Here is a 16388-nt window from a genome sequence, read left to right as displayed (position 1 = left end):
CAACAAATTGACAACTAGAATGCCAAAGGTCTGCAAGGCTGTAATTGCTGCAAATGAAGGATTCTGTGATGAAAGCAAAGTTTGAAGGACACAATTATTATTTCAATTTAAAATCATTATTTCTAACCTTGTCAATGACTACATTTCCTATGCATTTTGCTATATTTGCTATTCAAACTCATTTCATGTATGATTTCATGGAAAACAAGGACATTTCTAAGTAACCCCAAACTTTTGAATGGTAGTGTAAATATATATAACTTTGCCTCCAACAGGTACCTACTATAATATATAGTTATTTCCCTGCAAATCCAATTGGATGCTTTAATTCACTCCTACTCTGACACCTCTCACACTACCGTTCCAACTTTGTTCTTCCTGCCATGGCATGACTCACAATACATTCTGTCTCTTCCTATGCTTTATTGTTTTTTTTTCTTCCGTCCTTTTCCTTCCCGTCCTTTCGCCTCCCATCCGTGCCCAGAAATGACAGTGTCAGATTTTGAAACATCTCTCTCTTCGTTGGCACTTCCCTGCGTTTCCCTCCGTCTATCTGTTTCTCTTTTGTGAAGACCACACAGAGGGATGACATGCTAGAGGCACGTCCAGACTGGGTGGCCCAGCTGCACACAAAATGTGGGTGACAGGATCAGCCCTCAACCGGCTATGGAAGTAATGCGTGTAGACAGTGTAAAACCAGTCTCTAAGAGACCTAAAGAGGAAAACAACGCTGGCAAATCTGAATAAATGGACTTTATTTTGGCACTCTTTTCAGCTGGAGCCACATGCGCAAACTCCCATGCACTGGACTCACTAATGCTTTCACACATATTAGGCAAGACGGAATAAGATACATAATCAGTCTTCCTTTTCTACCCAGTGTGCTATGTAAGGTTATCATGTAATAATTAAATGGAATATATAATATACGAATAAGGGATTGGATATGTAGTTACGTTGGATGGCCAAACTATTAGGTTTACTACAGATGTTGCAGGAATCCTGGAACTAATCATCAAAAAACAATTTAGTAAACTGAAATAAAATAATTAAGATATCTCTTTCAAAACTAAAACTATACTGAAACTATTATCTTTGACTCCAAAACAAAATAAAATAAAATAAAAAACATCATAAATTATGTTCATTTGTAGTTTTTTCTCTTCTAAACGTTTCTTTCCAATGGGGTTTTCAAGCTTGTGAATCTGGCAGGTAAATGCTGCCAGGAGATGGAAATATTTCAAATAGGCCTAGCTTGTGCATCACTATCACTATCTATCTCTCTAGACAGATGGGTTGCCTCCCACAATGTACCGATGTTTCAGCATACACACCTGTACAAATACCTGCGTCAGTTGGGACAGAGAGGAGGAGTCAGAACAGGGAAGACCGTCACTGCCTTATCCGGTGACATCACTGCCTTATCCGCTTGTAAACGTCCCCGCCGGACACAAAGTAGTAGCTAGCTGGGGAACGTGGAGATTATCTTTAATGAGTGCATTGCAAGTGGCTAGTTTGCATCATCTACCTTCATTAAAACCACAGCAAAGGTTATGCCAGCAAACTTTGGTTTCGAATCGCAACGTTCTGAGATGTCTGCCTACAGGCAATGGAAAGAGTTAGATTTTTCAGTCTTGGCCTGCCTACCCAAACTTATGATTTGTTGGGAGAGTTGTCTGTCTGAAGAGGACCCTCCCCGGAACAAAGTTTTTCTAAATGTCCAAGAGAATCTGACATCCTCCCCAGACCTAATGCTGAAAGCCTGGTCATGGTTCACATCAACACCATCATCCCAGACACACTGGACCCACTCCAATTCGCATACTGCCCCAACAGATCCACAGATGACGTAATCTCTATTGCACTCCACACTGCCCTCAACCCCCTGGACAAGAGAAATACATATGTAAGAATGCTGTTCATTGACTACAGCTCAGCATTCAACACCAAAGTCCCCTCCAAGCTCATCACCAAGCTCAGGACCCTGGGACTGAACCCCTCCATCTGCAACTGTATCCTGGACTTCCTGATGGGCCACCCCCAGGCAGTGAGGGTAGGCAACAACACATCCGCCACGCTGACCATCAACACGGGGGCCCCTCAGGGGTGTGTGCTTAGTCCCCTCCTATACTCCCTGTTCACCCACGACTGCATGGCCGCGCAAGACTCCAACACCATCATCAAGTTTGCTGATGACACGATGGTGGTAGGACTGATCACTGACAATGATGAGGCAGGCTATAAGGAACTTGTCAATGTACTGCCAGGACAACAACCTCTACCTCAATGTCAGCAAGACAAGGGAGCTGATCGTGGACTACAGGAAACGGAGGGGCGAGCACGCCCCCATCCACATCGATCAGGCTGTAGTGGAGTGGGTCGAAAGCTTCAAGTTCCTCGGTGTCCACATCACTAAGGAATTAACAAGGTCCACACACACCCACACACTCACAGATACTTACACTGACACCCAAACACACACATACAGTGGCTTGCGAAAGTATTGACCCCCCTTGGCATTTTTCCTATTTTGTTGCCTTACAACCTGGAATTAAAATGGATTTTTGGGGGGTTTGTATCATTTGATTTACAGAACATGCCTACCAATTTGAAGATGCAAAATATTTTTTATTGTGAAACAAACAAGAAATAAGACAAAAAACCTGGAAAACTTGAGTGTGCATAACTATTCACCCCCCCAAAGTCAATACTTTGTAGAGCCACCTTTTGCAGCAATTACAGATGCAAGTTTCTTGGGGTATGTCTCTATAAGCTTTTTTCCCATTCTTCAAGGCAAAACTGCTCCAGCTTCTTCAAGTTGGATGGGTTCCGCTAGTGTACAGCCATTTGTAAGTCATACCACAGATTCTCAATTGGATTGAGGTCTGGGCTTTGACTAGGCCATTCCAAGACATTTAAATGTTTCCCCTTAAACCACTTGAGTGTTGCTTTAGCAGTATGCTTAGGGTCATTGTCCTGCTGGAAGGTGAACCTCCGTCCCAGTCTCAAATCTCTGGAAGACTGAAGCAGGTTTCGATCAAGAATTTCCCTGTATTTAGCGCCATCCATCATTCCTTCAATTCTGACCAGTTTCCTAGTCCCTGCCAATGAAAAATATGTTCTCGGGGTGATGAGAGGTGATGGGTTTGCGCCAGACATAGCGTTTTCCTTGATGGCCAAAAATCTCAATTTTAGTCTCATCTGACCAGAGTACCTTCTTCCATATGTTTGGGGAGTCTCCCACATGCCTTTTGGCGAACACCAAATGTGTTTGCTTATTTTTTTCTTTAAGCAATGGCTTTTTTTCTGGCCACTCTTCCGTAAAGCCCAGCTCTGTGGAGTGTACGGCTTAAAGTGGTCCTATGGACAGATACTCCAATCTCCGCTGTGGAGCTTTGCAGCTCCTTCAGGGTTATCTTTGGTCACTTTGTTGCCTCTCTGATTAATGCCCTCCTTGCCTGGTCCGTGAGTTTTGGTGGGTGGCCCTCTCTTGGCAGGTTTGTTGTGGTGCCATAATCTTTCAATTTTTTTATAATGGATTTAATGGTGCTCCGTGGGATGTTCAAAGTTTCTGATATATATTTTTTATAAACCAACCCTGATCTGTACTTCTCCACAACTTTGTCCCTGACCTGTTTGGAGAGCTCCTTGGTCTTCATGGTGCCGCTTGCTTGGTGGTGCCCCTTGCTTAGTGGTGTTGCAGACTCTGGGGCCTTTCAGAACAGGTGTATATATACTGAGATCATGTGACAGATCATGTGACACTTAGATTGCACACAGGTGGACTTTATTTAACTAATTATGTGACTTCTGAAGGTAATTGGTTGCACCAGATCTTATTTAGGGGCTTCATAGCAAAGGGGGTGAATACATATGCACGCACCACTTTTACATTATCAATTTTTTGAATTTTTTGTAACAAGTTATTTTTTTCATTTCACTTCACCAATTTGGACAATTTTGTGTATGTACATTATATGAAATCCAAATAAAAATCCATTTCAATTAGAGGTTGTATTGACAAAATATGAAAAACGCCAAGGGGGATGAATACTTTGGCAAGGCACTGTGCACACACACACACACACACACACACACACACACACACACACACACACACACACACACACACACACACACACACACACACACACACACACACACACACACACACACACACACAAGTACACACCTTCACACTTACCACATACGCTTCTGCTACTGATCCACGTACGCTGCTGCTACAGCTCAGTCTATTACAGAAAGTATTCATGCCCCTTGACTTATTCCAGATTTTGTTGTGTTACAGCCTGAATTGATTTTCTCTCACCCACACAATACCCCACAATGACAAAGTGAAAACATGTTTTTAGAAATTTAAGCAAATGTATTGAAAATGAATTACAGAAATATCTAATTTACATAAGTATTCACACCCCTGAGTCAATACATGTTAGAATCACCTTTGGCAGTGATTACAGCCATCTTTCTGGGTAAGTCTCTAAGAGCTTTGCACACCTGGACTGTGTAATATATTCAAGTTAGTTGTTGATCATTGCTATTCAGCCATTTTCAAGTCTTGTCATAGATTTTCAAGAAAATTTAAGTCAAAACTGTAACTAGGCCATTCAGGAACATTCAACGTTGTCTTGGTAAGCAATTCCAGTGTATATTTGGTATTGTGTTTTAGGTTATTGTCCTGCTGAAAGGTGAATTTGCCTCCCAGTGTCTGTTGGAAAGCAGACTCAACCAGGTTCTCCTCTAGGATTTTGCCTGTGCTTAGCTTTATTCCGTTTCTTTTTATCCTAAAAAACTCCCTAGTCCTTGCCGAAGACAAGCATACCCATAACATGATGCAGCCACCACCATGCTTGAAATTATGAAGTGGTACTCAATGATGTGTTGTGTTGGATTTGCCCCAAACATAACACTTTTGTATTCAGGACATAAAGTACTTTTTTTTGCCATAAGTTTTACAGTTTTACTTTAGTGTGTTGCAAACAGGATGCATGTTTTGGAATATTTTTATTCTGTACAGGCTTCCTTCTTTTCACTCTGTTATTTAGGTTAGTATTGTGGAGTAACTACAATGTTGTTGATCCATCCTCAGTTTTCTCCTATCACAGCCATTAAACTCTGTAACTGTTTTAAAGTCACCATTGGCCTCATGGTGAAACCCCTGAGTGGTTTCCTTCCTCTCCGGCAACTGAGTTAAGAAGGGCGGCTGTATCTTTGTAGTGACTGGGTGTATTGATACACCATCCAAAGTGTAATTAACAACTTCACCATGCTCAAGGGGTTATTCAATTTCAGCTTTTCTATTACCCATCTCCCTGGTCTTTGTGGTTGAATTTGTTTTTGAAATTCACTACTCAACTGAGGGATCTTACAGATAATTGGATGTGTGGGGTACAGAGATAAGGTAGTCATTCAAAAATGTTACAGTAAGTCACTTTACCCCTTCCTATATGTACATAGCTACCTCAATTACCTCGTACCCCTGCACATCGACTGCACATTGGTACTGGTACTCCCTGTATATAGCCATGTTATTTTTTACTTGTTATTGTTATTCGCTATCCAAATGTTATATTTTTTATCTTTAACTGTACATTGTTGGAAAATAACTCATAAGTAAGCATTTCACTGTTAGTCTACACCTGTTGTTTACAAAGCATGTGACAAATAACATTTTATTTTATTTGTTGCTCTAGGTCTGGGATTTCTGATACTACTAGCTATCACTAGCTAACAGGAGACTACTAGCTATCACTAGCTAACTGGAGATTCATAGCTATCACTAGCTAACAGGAGACTATTAGCTATCACTAGCTAACAGGAGATTCCTAGCTATCACTAGCTAACAGGAGAATATTAGCTATCACTACCTAACAGGATACTACTAGCTATCACTAGCTAACAGGAGACTGCTAGCTATCACTAGTTAACAGGAGACTACTAGCTATCACTAGCTAACAGGAGACTGCTAGCTATTACTAGCTAACAGGAGACTACAAGCTATCACTAGCTAACAGGAGACTCCTAGCTATCACTGGCTAACAGGAGACTACTAGCTATCACTAGCTAACAGGAGAGTACTAGCTATCACTAGCTAACAGGAGACTACTAGCTATCACTAGCTAACAGGGAAGAAATAGATCCTACGACACATACATGGCTCCTTGCCTCCCATGCATAGGCTACTTTCTGTCCCTAACACTAAAACTGAAACTAAATACTATAAAAACGAAATATAAATGTTTTTATGAAACGAAAACTGAATAAAAACGATTAAATCAAGTGGGAAAACTAACTGAAACTAAACTGAATTTTCCCCCCAAAACTAAAAACTAATAGAAATAAAAACTAACATAAAAACACAAAACTATATTAATCTTGATCATTACATTATAGATAAGAAGTGACCACAGTGCATCATGGAAATATGTTCCTCCCTTCAGCCCTGTCCTCCTCCATTATTAGGAAGGGGAGGCTCTGTCATACTCTGGACCGGATTGTAAAAACACCCAATGTTCACAATAACCCTTCATTAAACAGTGTTTTTTAAGCAGTGAAAATGTTGCATGATTTGTATCAAGGCAAAGTTGTGAAAGCAAACAATCCCCAATAAAGACTTAGAGCTCAGCTGTCTCCAAGATACAATGATAAAAATGTATCATATTTTTATTGTTTATATTTCCAATCCAAAATATTTAATTGGATGTCTGTTGCCTGTAGTTACGGACTGTATTGAGGCTCACTGACAGGGCTTGGGAACTCTCTGCGCAGTGAGGGCCCCTCCACTGAAGTTCAAGGAGGACTGTGAGAGTCACAACAGCCAAGGTGTTCTTACAGGACAGGGGGCAATTAGCTGTCCCCCCTGATAATCACCTTGTAGCATTTAGCACACACTTAACAACACAAATGGCCCACAGTGTAGTGTAGTGTAGTGTGTGTGTGTGTGTGTGTGTGTGTGTGTGTGTGTGTGTGTGTGTGTGTGTGTGTGTGTGTGTGTGTGTGTGTGTGTGTGTGTGTGTGTGTGTGTGTGTGTGTGTGTGTGTGTGTGTGTGTGTGTGTGTGTGTGTGTGTGTGTGTGTGTGTGTGTGTGTGTGTGTGCACGCGCGCTGGGTGTGCACTTGTGCATGTGATACAGAGAGAGGGGGTTGATTGCTCTGTCCAGTAGTAGAGAGATGTGCTGGGCTTCGTCAAAGGAGAGTGCCTGCAGAGGGAAGAGATCAAGAGTTGTCATCACTAAACCAAGACTCTCCATCCCAGTGGTTGGAGGGCTGGGACATTCTAGCACTCGCTGAAGAATGGCCGCAGCCGGCGACTGTTTATTTTTTTTCTCTATCTTGTCTTGGCCACCTTTCCAAATGAGGATCTGCAGTTGTAAACTCAGCTTTTGCCCTCCTCCTCTCATCGGTTGTCAGAGATGGGAAATCAGAGGTAATGTTATTTTGGGGGGGATGAGAGAATGAAAAACACTGTCAAATCCAATTTCCTCTGGTTTTTATGGCTTCACAGCTGTATTTTCTGGGGGGGAAATTGTTGAAGTACAGCGCCGTAAATCAGAAGTCCCGAATATATAAACAGCTTTGATGTAAAATTCCATTAAGTTGCCAGAATATTGCCATAACATTCAAATCAAATCTGCTCAATCTAAATCCCTTGGTATATCTGTCCAACGATGCATCTCCTTTTTGTTTCACAACCATTTTAATGTTAAGAGTAAGACTTGGAAGTAAAATATATACAGTAAGTATGAAACTATGTAAGTCAGACAGACATGTGCAGATAGATACGACGGAGGGATAAATGGAGCGATAAATGGAGGGATGGTTGAGTGGGTGGAGGAGTAAATAGATCTCTTATTCCAAAAGCTATTTGGGAAAAAGCAATGAACTGGGAATTGATACAAAAACGTATCTCTATATTGTTAAGATGTGTTCGTGTGTGTGTGTGTGTGTGTGTGTGTATGCCCAGTGTGCATCAAATACTCCTTAAATATAGAATGGGTGGGGATTTAATGAACACACAAGTGCATCTGCTGTCACTAGGGGGGAAAGAGGCACAATTAGTGGTTTTCAGGCAGCTGTGTGTGTGTTCCCCAGGCACCAGTGGGATGTCAGGTGGTCAGCTGTGCTCTCCAGTCAAGTGTCACGCCAGCCCAACATCCTCGCTGACGCCATTGTGAGTCACAGAGGCTGTGCGGCTGCAGGGACAAAGAGAAGCCCTTGATCTATTAAGATGTGAATTGTGTTCTCCCCACACTGTGCTGTGCTGCATGGTAAAGGAAATGAGTTGTTCCTCTCGTGCAGACTGTCACTAAGCTTTACAGCACTAGTAGCTCCTAATTTACCGTTCCAGCGTGAGGGAACGCTCAATATCTAAATAACAAGTCTGTCCTCGAGTCTCAATGGTATAGGCCAAGCCATGGAGATTCAGATAGGGTTAGGGTTAGGGTTGAGCCGAGGTTTGGACGTGAAGCTAGGGTTAGGGCTATTGTAAATTAACAGTAAGGTTCCCACTGGGCAGAGACGTCAGTTCAACGTCTAGTTCTGATTTACATTTGGTTGAGATGTCAACTAAAATGAATTCAATGTGTAATAAAAAATAAATGTCACTATGTCATTGGATTTAGGTTAAAATTTGGGTGAAAAAAAAGACAAATATCCCTAACGTTGATGACTTTTTGCAAATCCAATCCGTTTTCCAAGTTGATTCAACGTCATCACATTGACGTGGAAACAACGTTGATTCAGCCAGTTTTTGCCCAGTGGGTTGGCCCAATTGAACCACTATGTAGAATGCTCAGCTTTTGATACGGCCTCTATAAATGTCTATAGCCATTTTAATTGTATGTTTAAGTACACTGATACAGTTTAATATAGACTGAATAAGAATGTGACGCAACACCCACTAGAGCCCAGCATCCTGACAGGTGGGGTACTGCTAGTGTACCCTTGAGCATGGTACTTAAGCTCAATTATCACAACTTAATTCAATTGGTCCAATAAAACTATCCAGCTGCATAAACATGTTACAGAACGGGTGAAATCTAAAACAGAGAGCATCTTTAACTCTCCCTGGATCAGGCCGTCTGCTGTGCCAATCAATCATTTCACACTGTAATGTAATGATTTAGGAGCTCCCTATTTGTCACATAGTCCAGTGACACCACGCTGAGCCAACGTGTCACTTTCTTATGAGTCTATCGCCGTGAACGACCACTCTCCCAAATGGCTAGCTGGCCAGCAATTTGCCAATGGAGGGGACAGGGTGGCCCCATTTGGAGGGCTGTCTGTCTTTGGGGGGTTTCTGCCTGTCACTTTCCCTGTGCCTGGCTCTGTGCTCAACGCCAGGGCTTTTAAACCTGTGTGTGACTGTGACAGCAGGAAGGTAGTGCTGTGCTGTGAGAGGGGATGGATGCATGGGGTCGGGTGGCCGGCCAGCTGTGCTCTCTTGTGGTAGCTCCAGGGATAGCCTGCCCTGCCTGGGAGGTGTCGCTTCACTGTAAATCCCTTTACTGTAAATCACCTAAGTCTCTTTAAACCAATGAACAATATTTTTTACGACTTCTGAAACCATACATTCTTATGACTCAAAGTGAACTCCCTGATTAAGTAAATGACAATGTTACATTGAGCCGTTTGTTTTATTTCCCTGCTTATGTTCTGTCCATGTTTCTCAGAGGCTGTGCATGCAAACGTTTAACTCATGAGATGAGGTCACAAGATTAACATTCCACAAGTTTTGGGGTTGAGGGGGACTTTCTCGTTGACTCCCTCAGTCCTGTGAGATGCATAATTGCTGGCTAAATACCCATCTCTCAGGGGTGGCCAGCCTGCCTTAATGTAGAGGTCTGCTCTGTGTCCATCCGCATTTGCAGCCAGTCTGACACGTGCAGTGGCTTTCCTCTGTCTCACAGGACAGCTCCACTGGCTGCCTCATCAAGGCTGATTGCTGGAGACATTCCCTTCCCAGCAGTCATTTCACCTGACGTGAAGCAGACCTGTCTCCTGTAGACCCGTGCTATGAAACAGGAAGACTGACTGGCTGAACACATCTCCCCTGGTGAAGCTGGAACAGCATGACTGAGAAAGGAGAGAACATCTCTGTGGAGAGTGGATATACCCAGGAGTCAGAAGAAAACAACCTTGTTTAATGCTAACATACACATCCCACTGGGCACACCAAGTCATTTCAACATGGAAATGATGGTAAAATTTGGTTGAGACGTTGATCAATGAGATTTCAACATTTATTCACCCACTCGAAAAGACAGCCAAAGGTTTGTTGTATTCCATATGTGTTATTACTATGCTTTCAACCATCTAAAGGCTCAACCAAATTCCAATGAAAAACAATGTCATATTTCTGGTTTCGTTGTCACTACGCTTTCAACCATTTAAAAGCACAACAAAGTTCAAATGGGAATACATTGGCAGATATATTGTATTTATACAACGACTTAAGGTCTTATCACAGTGCTTCATCTAATAGCACAACCAAGTGACCTGGATTGCAGTTGAGATTACATTAAAAGTAAATAGTGCAAGTGATCAATGCTTTTCAAGATTCTGTACAGATTATTACAGCAATTTTGAAGATCTCCACAGACCTGCGACCTTTGCATGCTGTCTTGAACATGCATGCTTTCTATAATTACATAAGAAGACATTTATAGTTACTGTAGGCTAACCTCAAAATGTGGCCAGCGATATTGAATTGTGTTTGGTTGTCAACAAATTCCAGTTTGTCTACAAATTAATAATGTATATGTTGTAGTCACGTCTCCATCTCAACCAAGAATCAAAGGTAATGAATAGGACTCAAATTAAACTTTATTTAAAGTGCATTTAAAGTTATTCCTATTCTTTAACTTTTAAGATGGAGATGTGAATCCAACATATCAATTATATATGTGTAGACAAACTGGAATTAAAGCCAGACTAAGTCAGTGGCACAGATGGAACTATCCAAGCAGAACATACATCTCCTTCAAATGTAATCTAATCAAACTTTAAATGCACTTTAAATCAAGTTTGATTAGATTTAGTCTTATTCTTTAACTTTGATTTATTTCATGATAAACTTAAAGATTTCTTTTGAAATCAACCAAAGCTTAAATCCCTAGGCCTATATGTACATACAGGTATTTTCTATTTTTAGTTTAATCCTGGGTTGAATTGAAACAATAGCTCTTAATGACTTTGCAAATGCTATATAGGCCTAAATAGTATAATTGATGATATATGACTTCTAAAGTATGATTACATTTAATTTGCTCTCTTAAACCTACCTTTTGGAATGACTAAGATAGCAACAGTAAATGTATTTAGTCAAGAGATCTCTCAATAATCATTCTCACGATAGCAAATTGGTAGTAGTCAGTGACAAATATAAAAGCAGGGCTTGGTTAAAACCCTGGATGGGAAGACCAAATTAATAGCTGTAGATAGATCAACTCTCCAGTAGGAGGTCCTGCCCAGCCTATTATTTAGTTTTTTGATAGTGGATATAATGTTGAAGATCTGACGTTGTTTCAAAGGTACAAATTCAACATATTTTATACAAGGTTTGTCTATTTTGAAAATTGGTTGCAGTGATGACATAATCCTGTGGTTGAAATTTCACCCTCAAAACAACAGTTGATTAATTTTTCAAATCCAATGTATTTTCCACGTCACAATACATTGGCAAGTTATGTTGGAACAACGTTGATTCAATCAGTTTGTGCCCAGTGGGATAGCAGTGTGCACACACACCAACACACGCATGCACGTATGTACGCACACACACACAAACACACACACAAATATGGCAAAATATACACACTGAGGCAATAGCACCAGCCATGATGTCATACCATATCTGTTAGGCCTTGGCTAGATGAGCTAATCTTCAGCTCCTTCATTCTGAAGTGGTGTTGATCTCCCAACCTGCGAGGTATCGCTTCACATGGACGTGCTGATTCTCTAGGTAACACTAAATCGCATTCTCAAAAAAACTCAAAACGAATGATTTATCTTGCCTGAGAAAATATTTTTGCCCTGAAAGCAGCCCTTTGGCCCTCCACGTTTACACAACACCAAGAGTTGGTCTGGCCCAATTCACATAGAAATAATTTCATCAGAGAGAGACAAAGAAATATGTATTTATGACCCCAACAGCGAGACAGGAATAGGTTCAAGCCCTTTTCCATCTGTGTGCAATCCTAGCGTAATGCTATCATCACCTGTTTCCATGCTTCTTGCTCACATCTGGCTTGCATTAAAAAAAATCACACAAGGTGCATTTTTTTCTGCCCCTTTTTGTGTGCGCTTTAGCAGTTGGCTCATATTTATAAAATAGGCTACAACAACAAAATTAAGATCTGAGGCTTGGAAAAAAAAGCACTGATTTCAAACAGCAATTTGCTTTACATTTCAGAACCAGACTCTCCGGGGGGTTCAATATACTAGACACAGGAGTTTAAGAGCTCACTAAGGTTTATTGCTGTGTGGACTGGAGCCTGGATGCTAAGATAATGGGTTTTTTAATTTATCAAGCTGGCACAGAATGGGTACAATTTTGTCATAGTAAAATCCATTTGGCTTGTAAATAAACCAGAATTCCCTCTTATGTTTGAGTAATTTGAAGGTAGTGCTTCATCATAAATGATGGTAATATAGTAATTAATACCAATACAGGATCCACATCACAGTAGGTAGACTGCCACTACTACTACAGTGCTTAAAATGAACTGTATATAACTTTTACTCTTCCCCAGGTCAAATTTACAGGTTGCAATGTATCCCTAGATGTCCAGTCCTAAACACTTCCCCATGAGTACTTCAGGAACTACCTGCACTTTATCATAGATACAGTAAATGTTGTGTAAATATGATGTAAATGTGTAAGTGTCATGTGAGTATGTGAAAGAGATATTGGAACTTGAGCTGCCTCTGTCATAATAATAGCAGGGATGTAGCTTATATATGTAGGCTGCCAATGTACAATATGAGAACTCATGCCCAATTAAATGTTTTTCCGTCGTCCATAACAGACTGGAATCTGTGTATCCGCTCTGCCTCTCCCATGGACACCAGCTGTGCAGCTGGTGCTTGCTGGGAACTGCAGTCGGCCTGCAGTTGTGAGGGATTCTTAACACAATTCTCCCATGTGCATTTAAGGAAGCAGTAATGTCATGCAATTGGGGTCATATTATTATTGTGTGGATCCCGGAGAGTGATGTCAGAGGAAAGAGGAAACTAGCTAACTCCCAAACCAAGAGAGCAAAGGTTACAGTCAAACTGGCAGAGACCCAGATTGACTTAAATACTTTCCTTTCTCTCTTCCCCCTTTCTTTCCTTAAAAAAGTAAGATGTCCCGGTTTGCTTCCTTTGGCATATCTGATTATGAGCTGTAATTTATTATCATTGAGTAATTGTCATCACTAGGGGGTTTGAGATAACAGCTTTTCAAAAAGGAACATCCTGTGAAAATGTCCTACATAAATGGAACATTGTAGAGGGATGAAATGGAAACAAATGACTGAATGGATTCAATTAATTTAATTTATACATTAACGTTGGCCTTTCATCATCTCTAATGAAAAATCAACACTTTTCTAGTCTATCAAAGGGAAGATAATTTCAGTGTTCCAGATATATACCAATATGAGTGTCCTGAAATGAAAAACCAAAGCTGAGATGACACATTTGCCTATATCCTCATTGTCTACAGTGCATGTTCCCTTGTACTTGTAGGAGCAGTGATGTAAGCCTACTGCATGAGAACACACTATGTACAAAACACTACAGCAGAAACATGAACCATTTAATAGGATAGAATGTGCTCTTTCAGTATGTCAAATCAACTAATAAAATGGTCACATTTCAATTTAACCAAACTCTATCTCCACTGCTGTCCAGTGGCATGTCAATAGAATCCACAGATGAGGAATCAAAATCTCCGTTCCAGGTGCTCAATGCTGCCATGATTTACGGTTGCTTTGCTACCTGTATTGATCGCTTAGATTAGAAGAGTAGCTGTGGTAGGGAAGCAATTTACCAGTGGTGGTATTAGGCAAACCGTTTATGTTGGAGGGAGTTGGAGAATACAGACAGGTCTTGTGGTTTCTGCCAGCACCAGTTGAGGTTTCCACCATTCTATTATCTTTGGATGAACTAGGCTACCCTGCGAGCCTTTAGCCAAGAGGGAGACTTGATATTAACAAAATGTGTGTAGCCTAGCTGACCACAGGTCTATTCAAATCTCTGACCATTCTTCCCCTATACTTAGGAACTCATTTGACCTAGGACACCAGGTGAGTACAAGTACCTTCCAGGTAGAAACAGAATGAGTGTTTCCGCCCTCCAGAACTGTAATTGAATAGCCCTACCCTATTTATTTCAGTGATGAAGTCAGCATTGGCACGCCTGTGTGATGAACTAGGGTCAGACCCTAACCCATAACCAACTAGAGCATCATGAAATTATGAAACCTTTCATCAGTGGGTTCTGGAGTCATCACTGGCCTTATAAGTTGATGGAAACCTTTTCAACAATTGAAATGAGTCACCATATGCCAAATTATGTAATTACATATAATCTATCATATCCTTGGCCCAAGGTAATGCAGTTTTTTATGCCAAAAAATTAAACACTTTATTACAATTATTTAAAGGCCCAGTGCAATAAGAAATTATGTTTTTCCTGTGTTTTATAACATATTGCACAATAGCTGATGAAACTAACATTGTAAATGTGTGAATTTTTTTTATCAGAGTTATTTCCTGATAGTTGCTGGTTGAAAATACAATCTACACAGGACATTCTAATCAGTTTTCCATGGTGACATCGGTTTATAGACCAATAACAAATAGAGTTCTAAACCTCTCTGCCAATAATAGCTAGTTTTCAGTTTTACCCTCCCCACTCAAACCACTCCCAGACAGACTTAGCAAAATTATTGCTTGAGAAATAGTTTTTTGCTAAAAAGCTATTTTTGACAATTTTAATGTAAATCTCTTACAGTAAGGTACTTAATTGTTACCCAGAAATGATTTGATATTGATGTAAAAATGGCTCGCATTGAACCTTTAATTAGCATGATGGCCAATGACAAATGTACTAGTCAAATTACCAAATGCATAAAGAAAATGTAAACGGTTAGCAGAGATAGATATGTTTCATTTCCCCTCTGTCATTGGGCTGATATTAAATGTAATTGCTATGATATGAGGCCTGGCCTTATCTGTATTGAGACCCTAGGAATACAATGGTATGGAAATAGGTGTCTCCCCCTAGAGGGACAAAGTGGTAAAGCTTCTTCTGATCTCTGTCCATTAGGTGTCAACTTCTCTGTCCCATCACTCTGGACAAGAAACTGCTCGAGCTCAGGCATGGGTAACGTCTCCTCTAAGCTTAGTGAAGATAAATGACAACATTTAAGACTGCAATGTCACATTCTCATTTAGGTTCTTAAGGCTTAAATGAGACATTGCATTAGTCTCAGAATCTATTTGGCAAACCATGTAAATTATCCTATAGATCATTTAAGTAATTTCATTCTTTGTAAAGTATGTCTCGTTGGTTGAATTCAAGAGTATTCACAGCAATATTGAATCCTTCACCCTATTCAATAGATGTTAAGGTTATATGCAAATGGTTTTCATAAATCAGTTTAATGAGCATAGGGTAATGGTTAGTGAATGATACTTATCAGACACCATAAGTGCTATTTCCAATAAATACATAGAGCTGTTCATTCATATGGGGATTCAGCTCCTGATGGATAAAGGATCAGCACTTGACCTTGGAGTGATTCCAAGACAGCGCTAAAGTCAACCTGTACATCATCTGTCCCATAAAGGCTTGACCAATCTTTAAGGATAACACTTCTTAATGGAAAATGTATTTTATGTTACATATTAGACTTCTGGTGTCACTGATTCATTCATCATGGCGATCTATTCGGGGACAAGATATCACAGTGCCGTCACATTTTTAAGCAAGCTTTTAGTACATGCTTTTTTTTGTCGCTTTTACAAATTTGTTCAAAAATAAATTGTTCTAAACATATATCCTTTCTATTTTAGGTTTTTGGGGCATTGTGGCTTCTATTTTGATGTTTTGGTATGTATTTACTGTGCACACAAAAAAAATCCACATGGGATATATCTATCTTCAATATGCCTGCGGAAAAGATGTCACCCTACTGCAGAGTTTTTATGTAATTAGCACTACCTGTACCAAACAACTTTCCCATGCATATCAGTCATATTCAGTGTGTTCACATGAACTTGTACCCATTTCATTTGGAGAGGGAAACATGATGAGGCTTTGGAGAAGTGATTGTTCACTGAGCTTTGGCTCATACTCTGCTGGAGTGAAACGCTTGTA

Source organism: Coregonus clupeaformis, chromosome 1 (assembly GCF_020615455.1).
Source record: "Coregonus clupeaformis isolate EN_2021a chromosome 1, ASM2061545v1, whole genome shotgun sequence".
In the NCBI taxonomy this organism is placed as follows: Eukaryota; Metazoa; Chordata; class Actinopteri; order Salmoniformes; family Salmonidae; genus Coregonus; species Coregonus clupeaformis.
The sequence above is the reverse complement of the archived record's forward strand: the minus strand, read 5'-3'. Positions refer to the sequence as shown.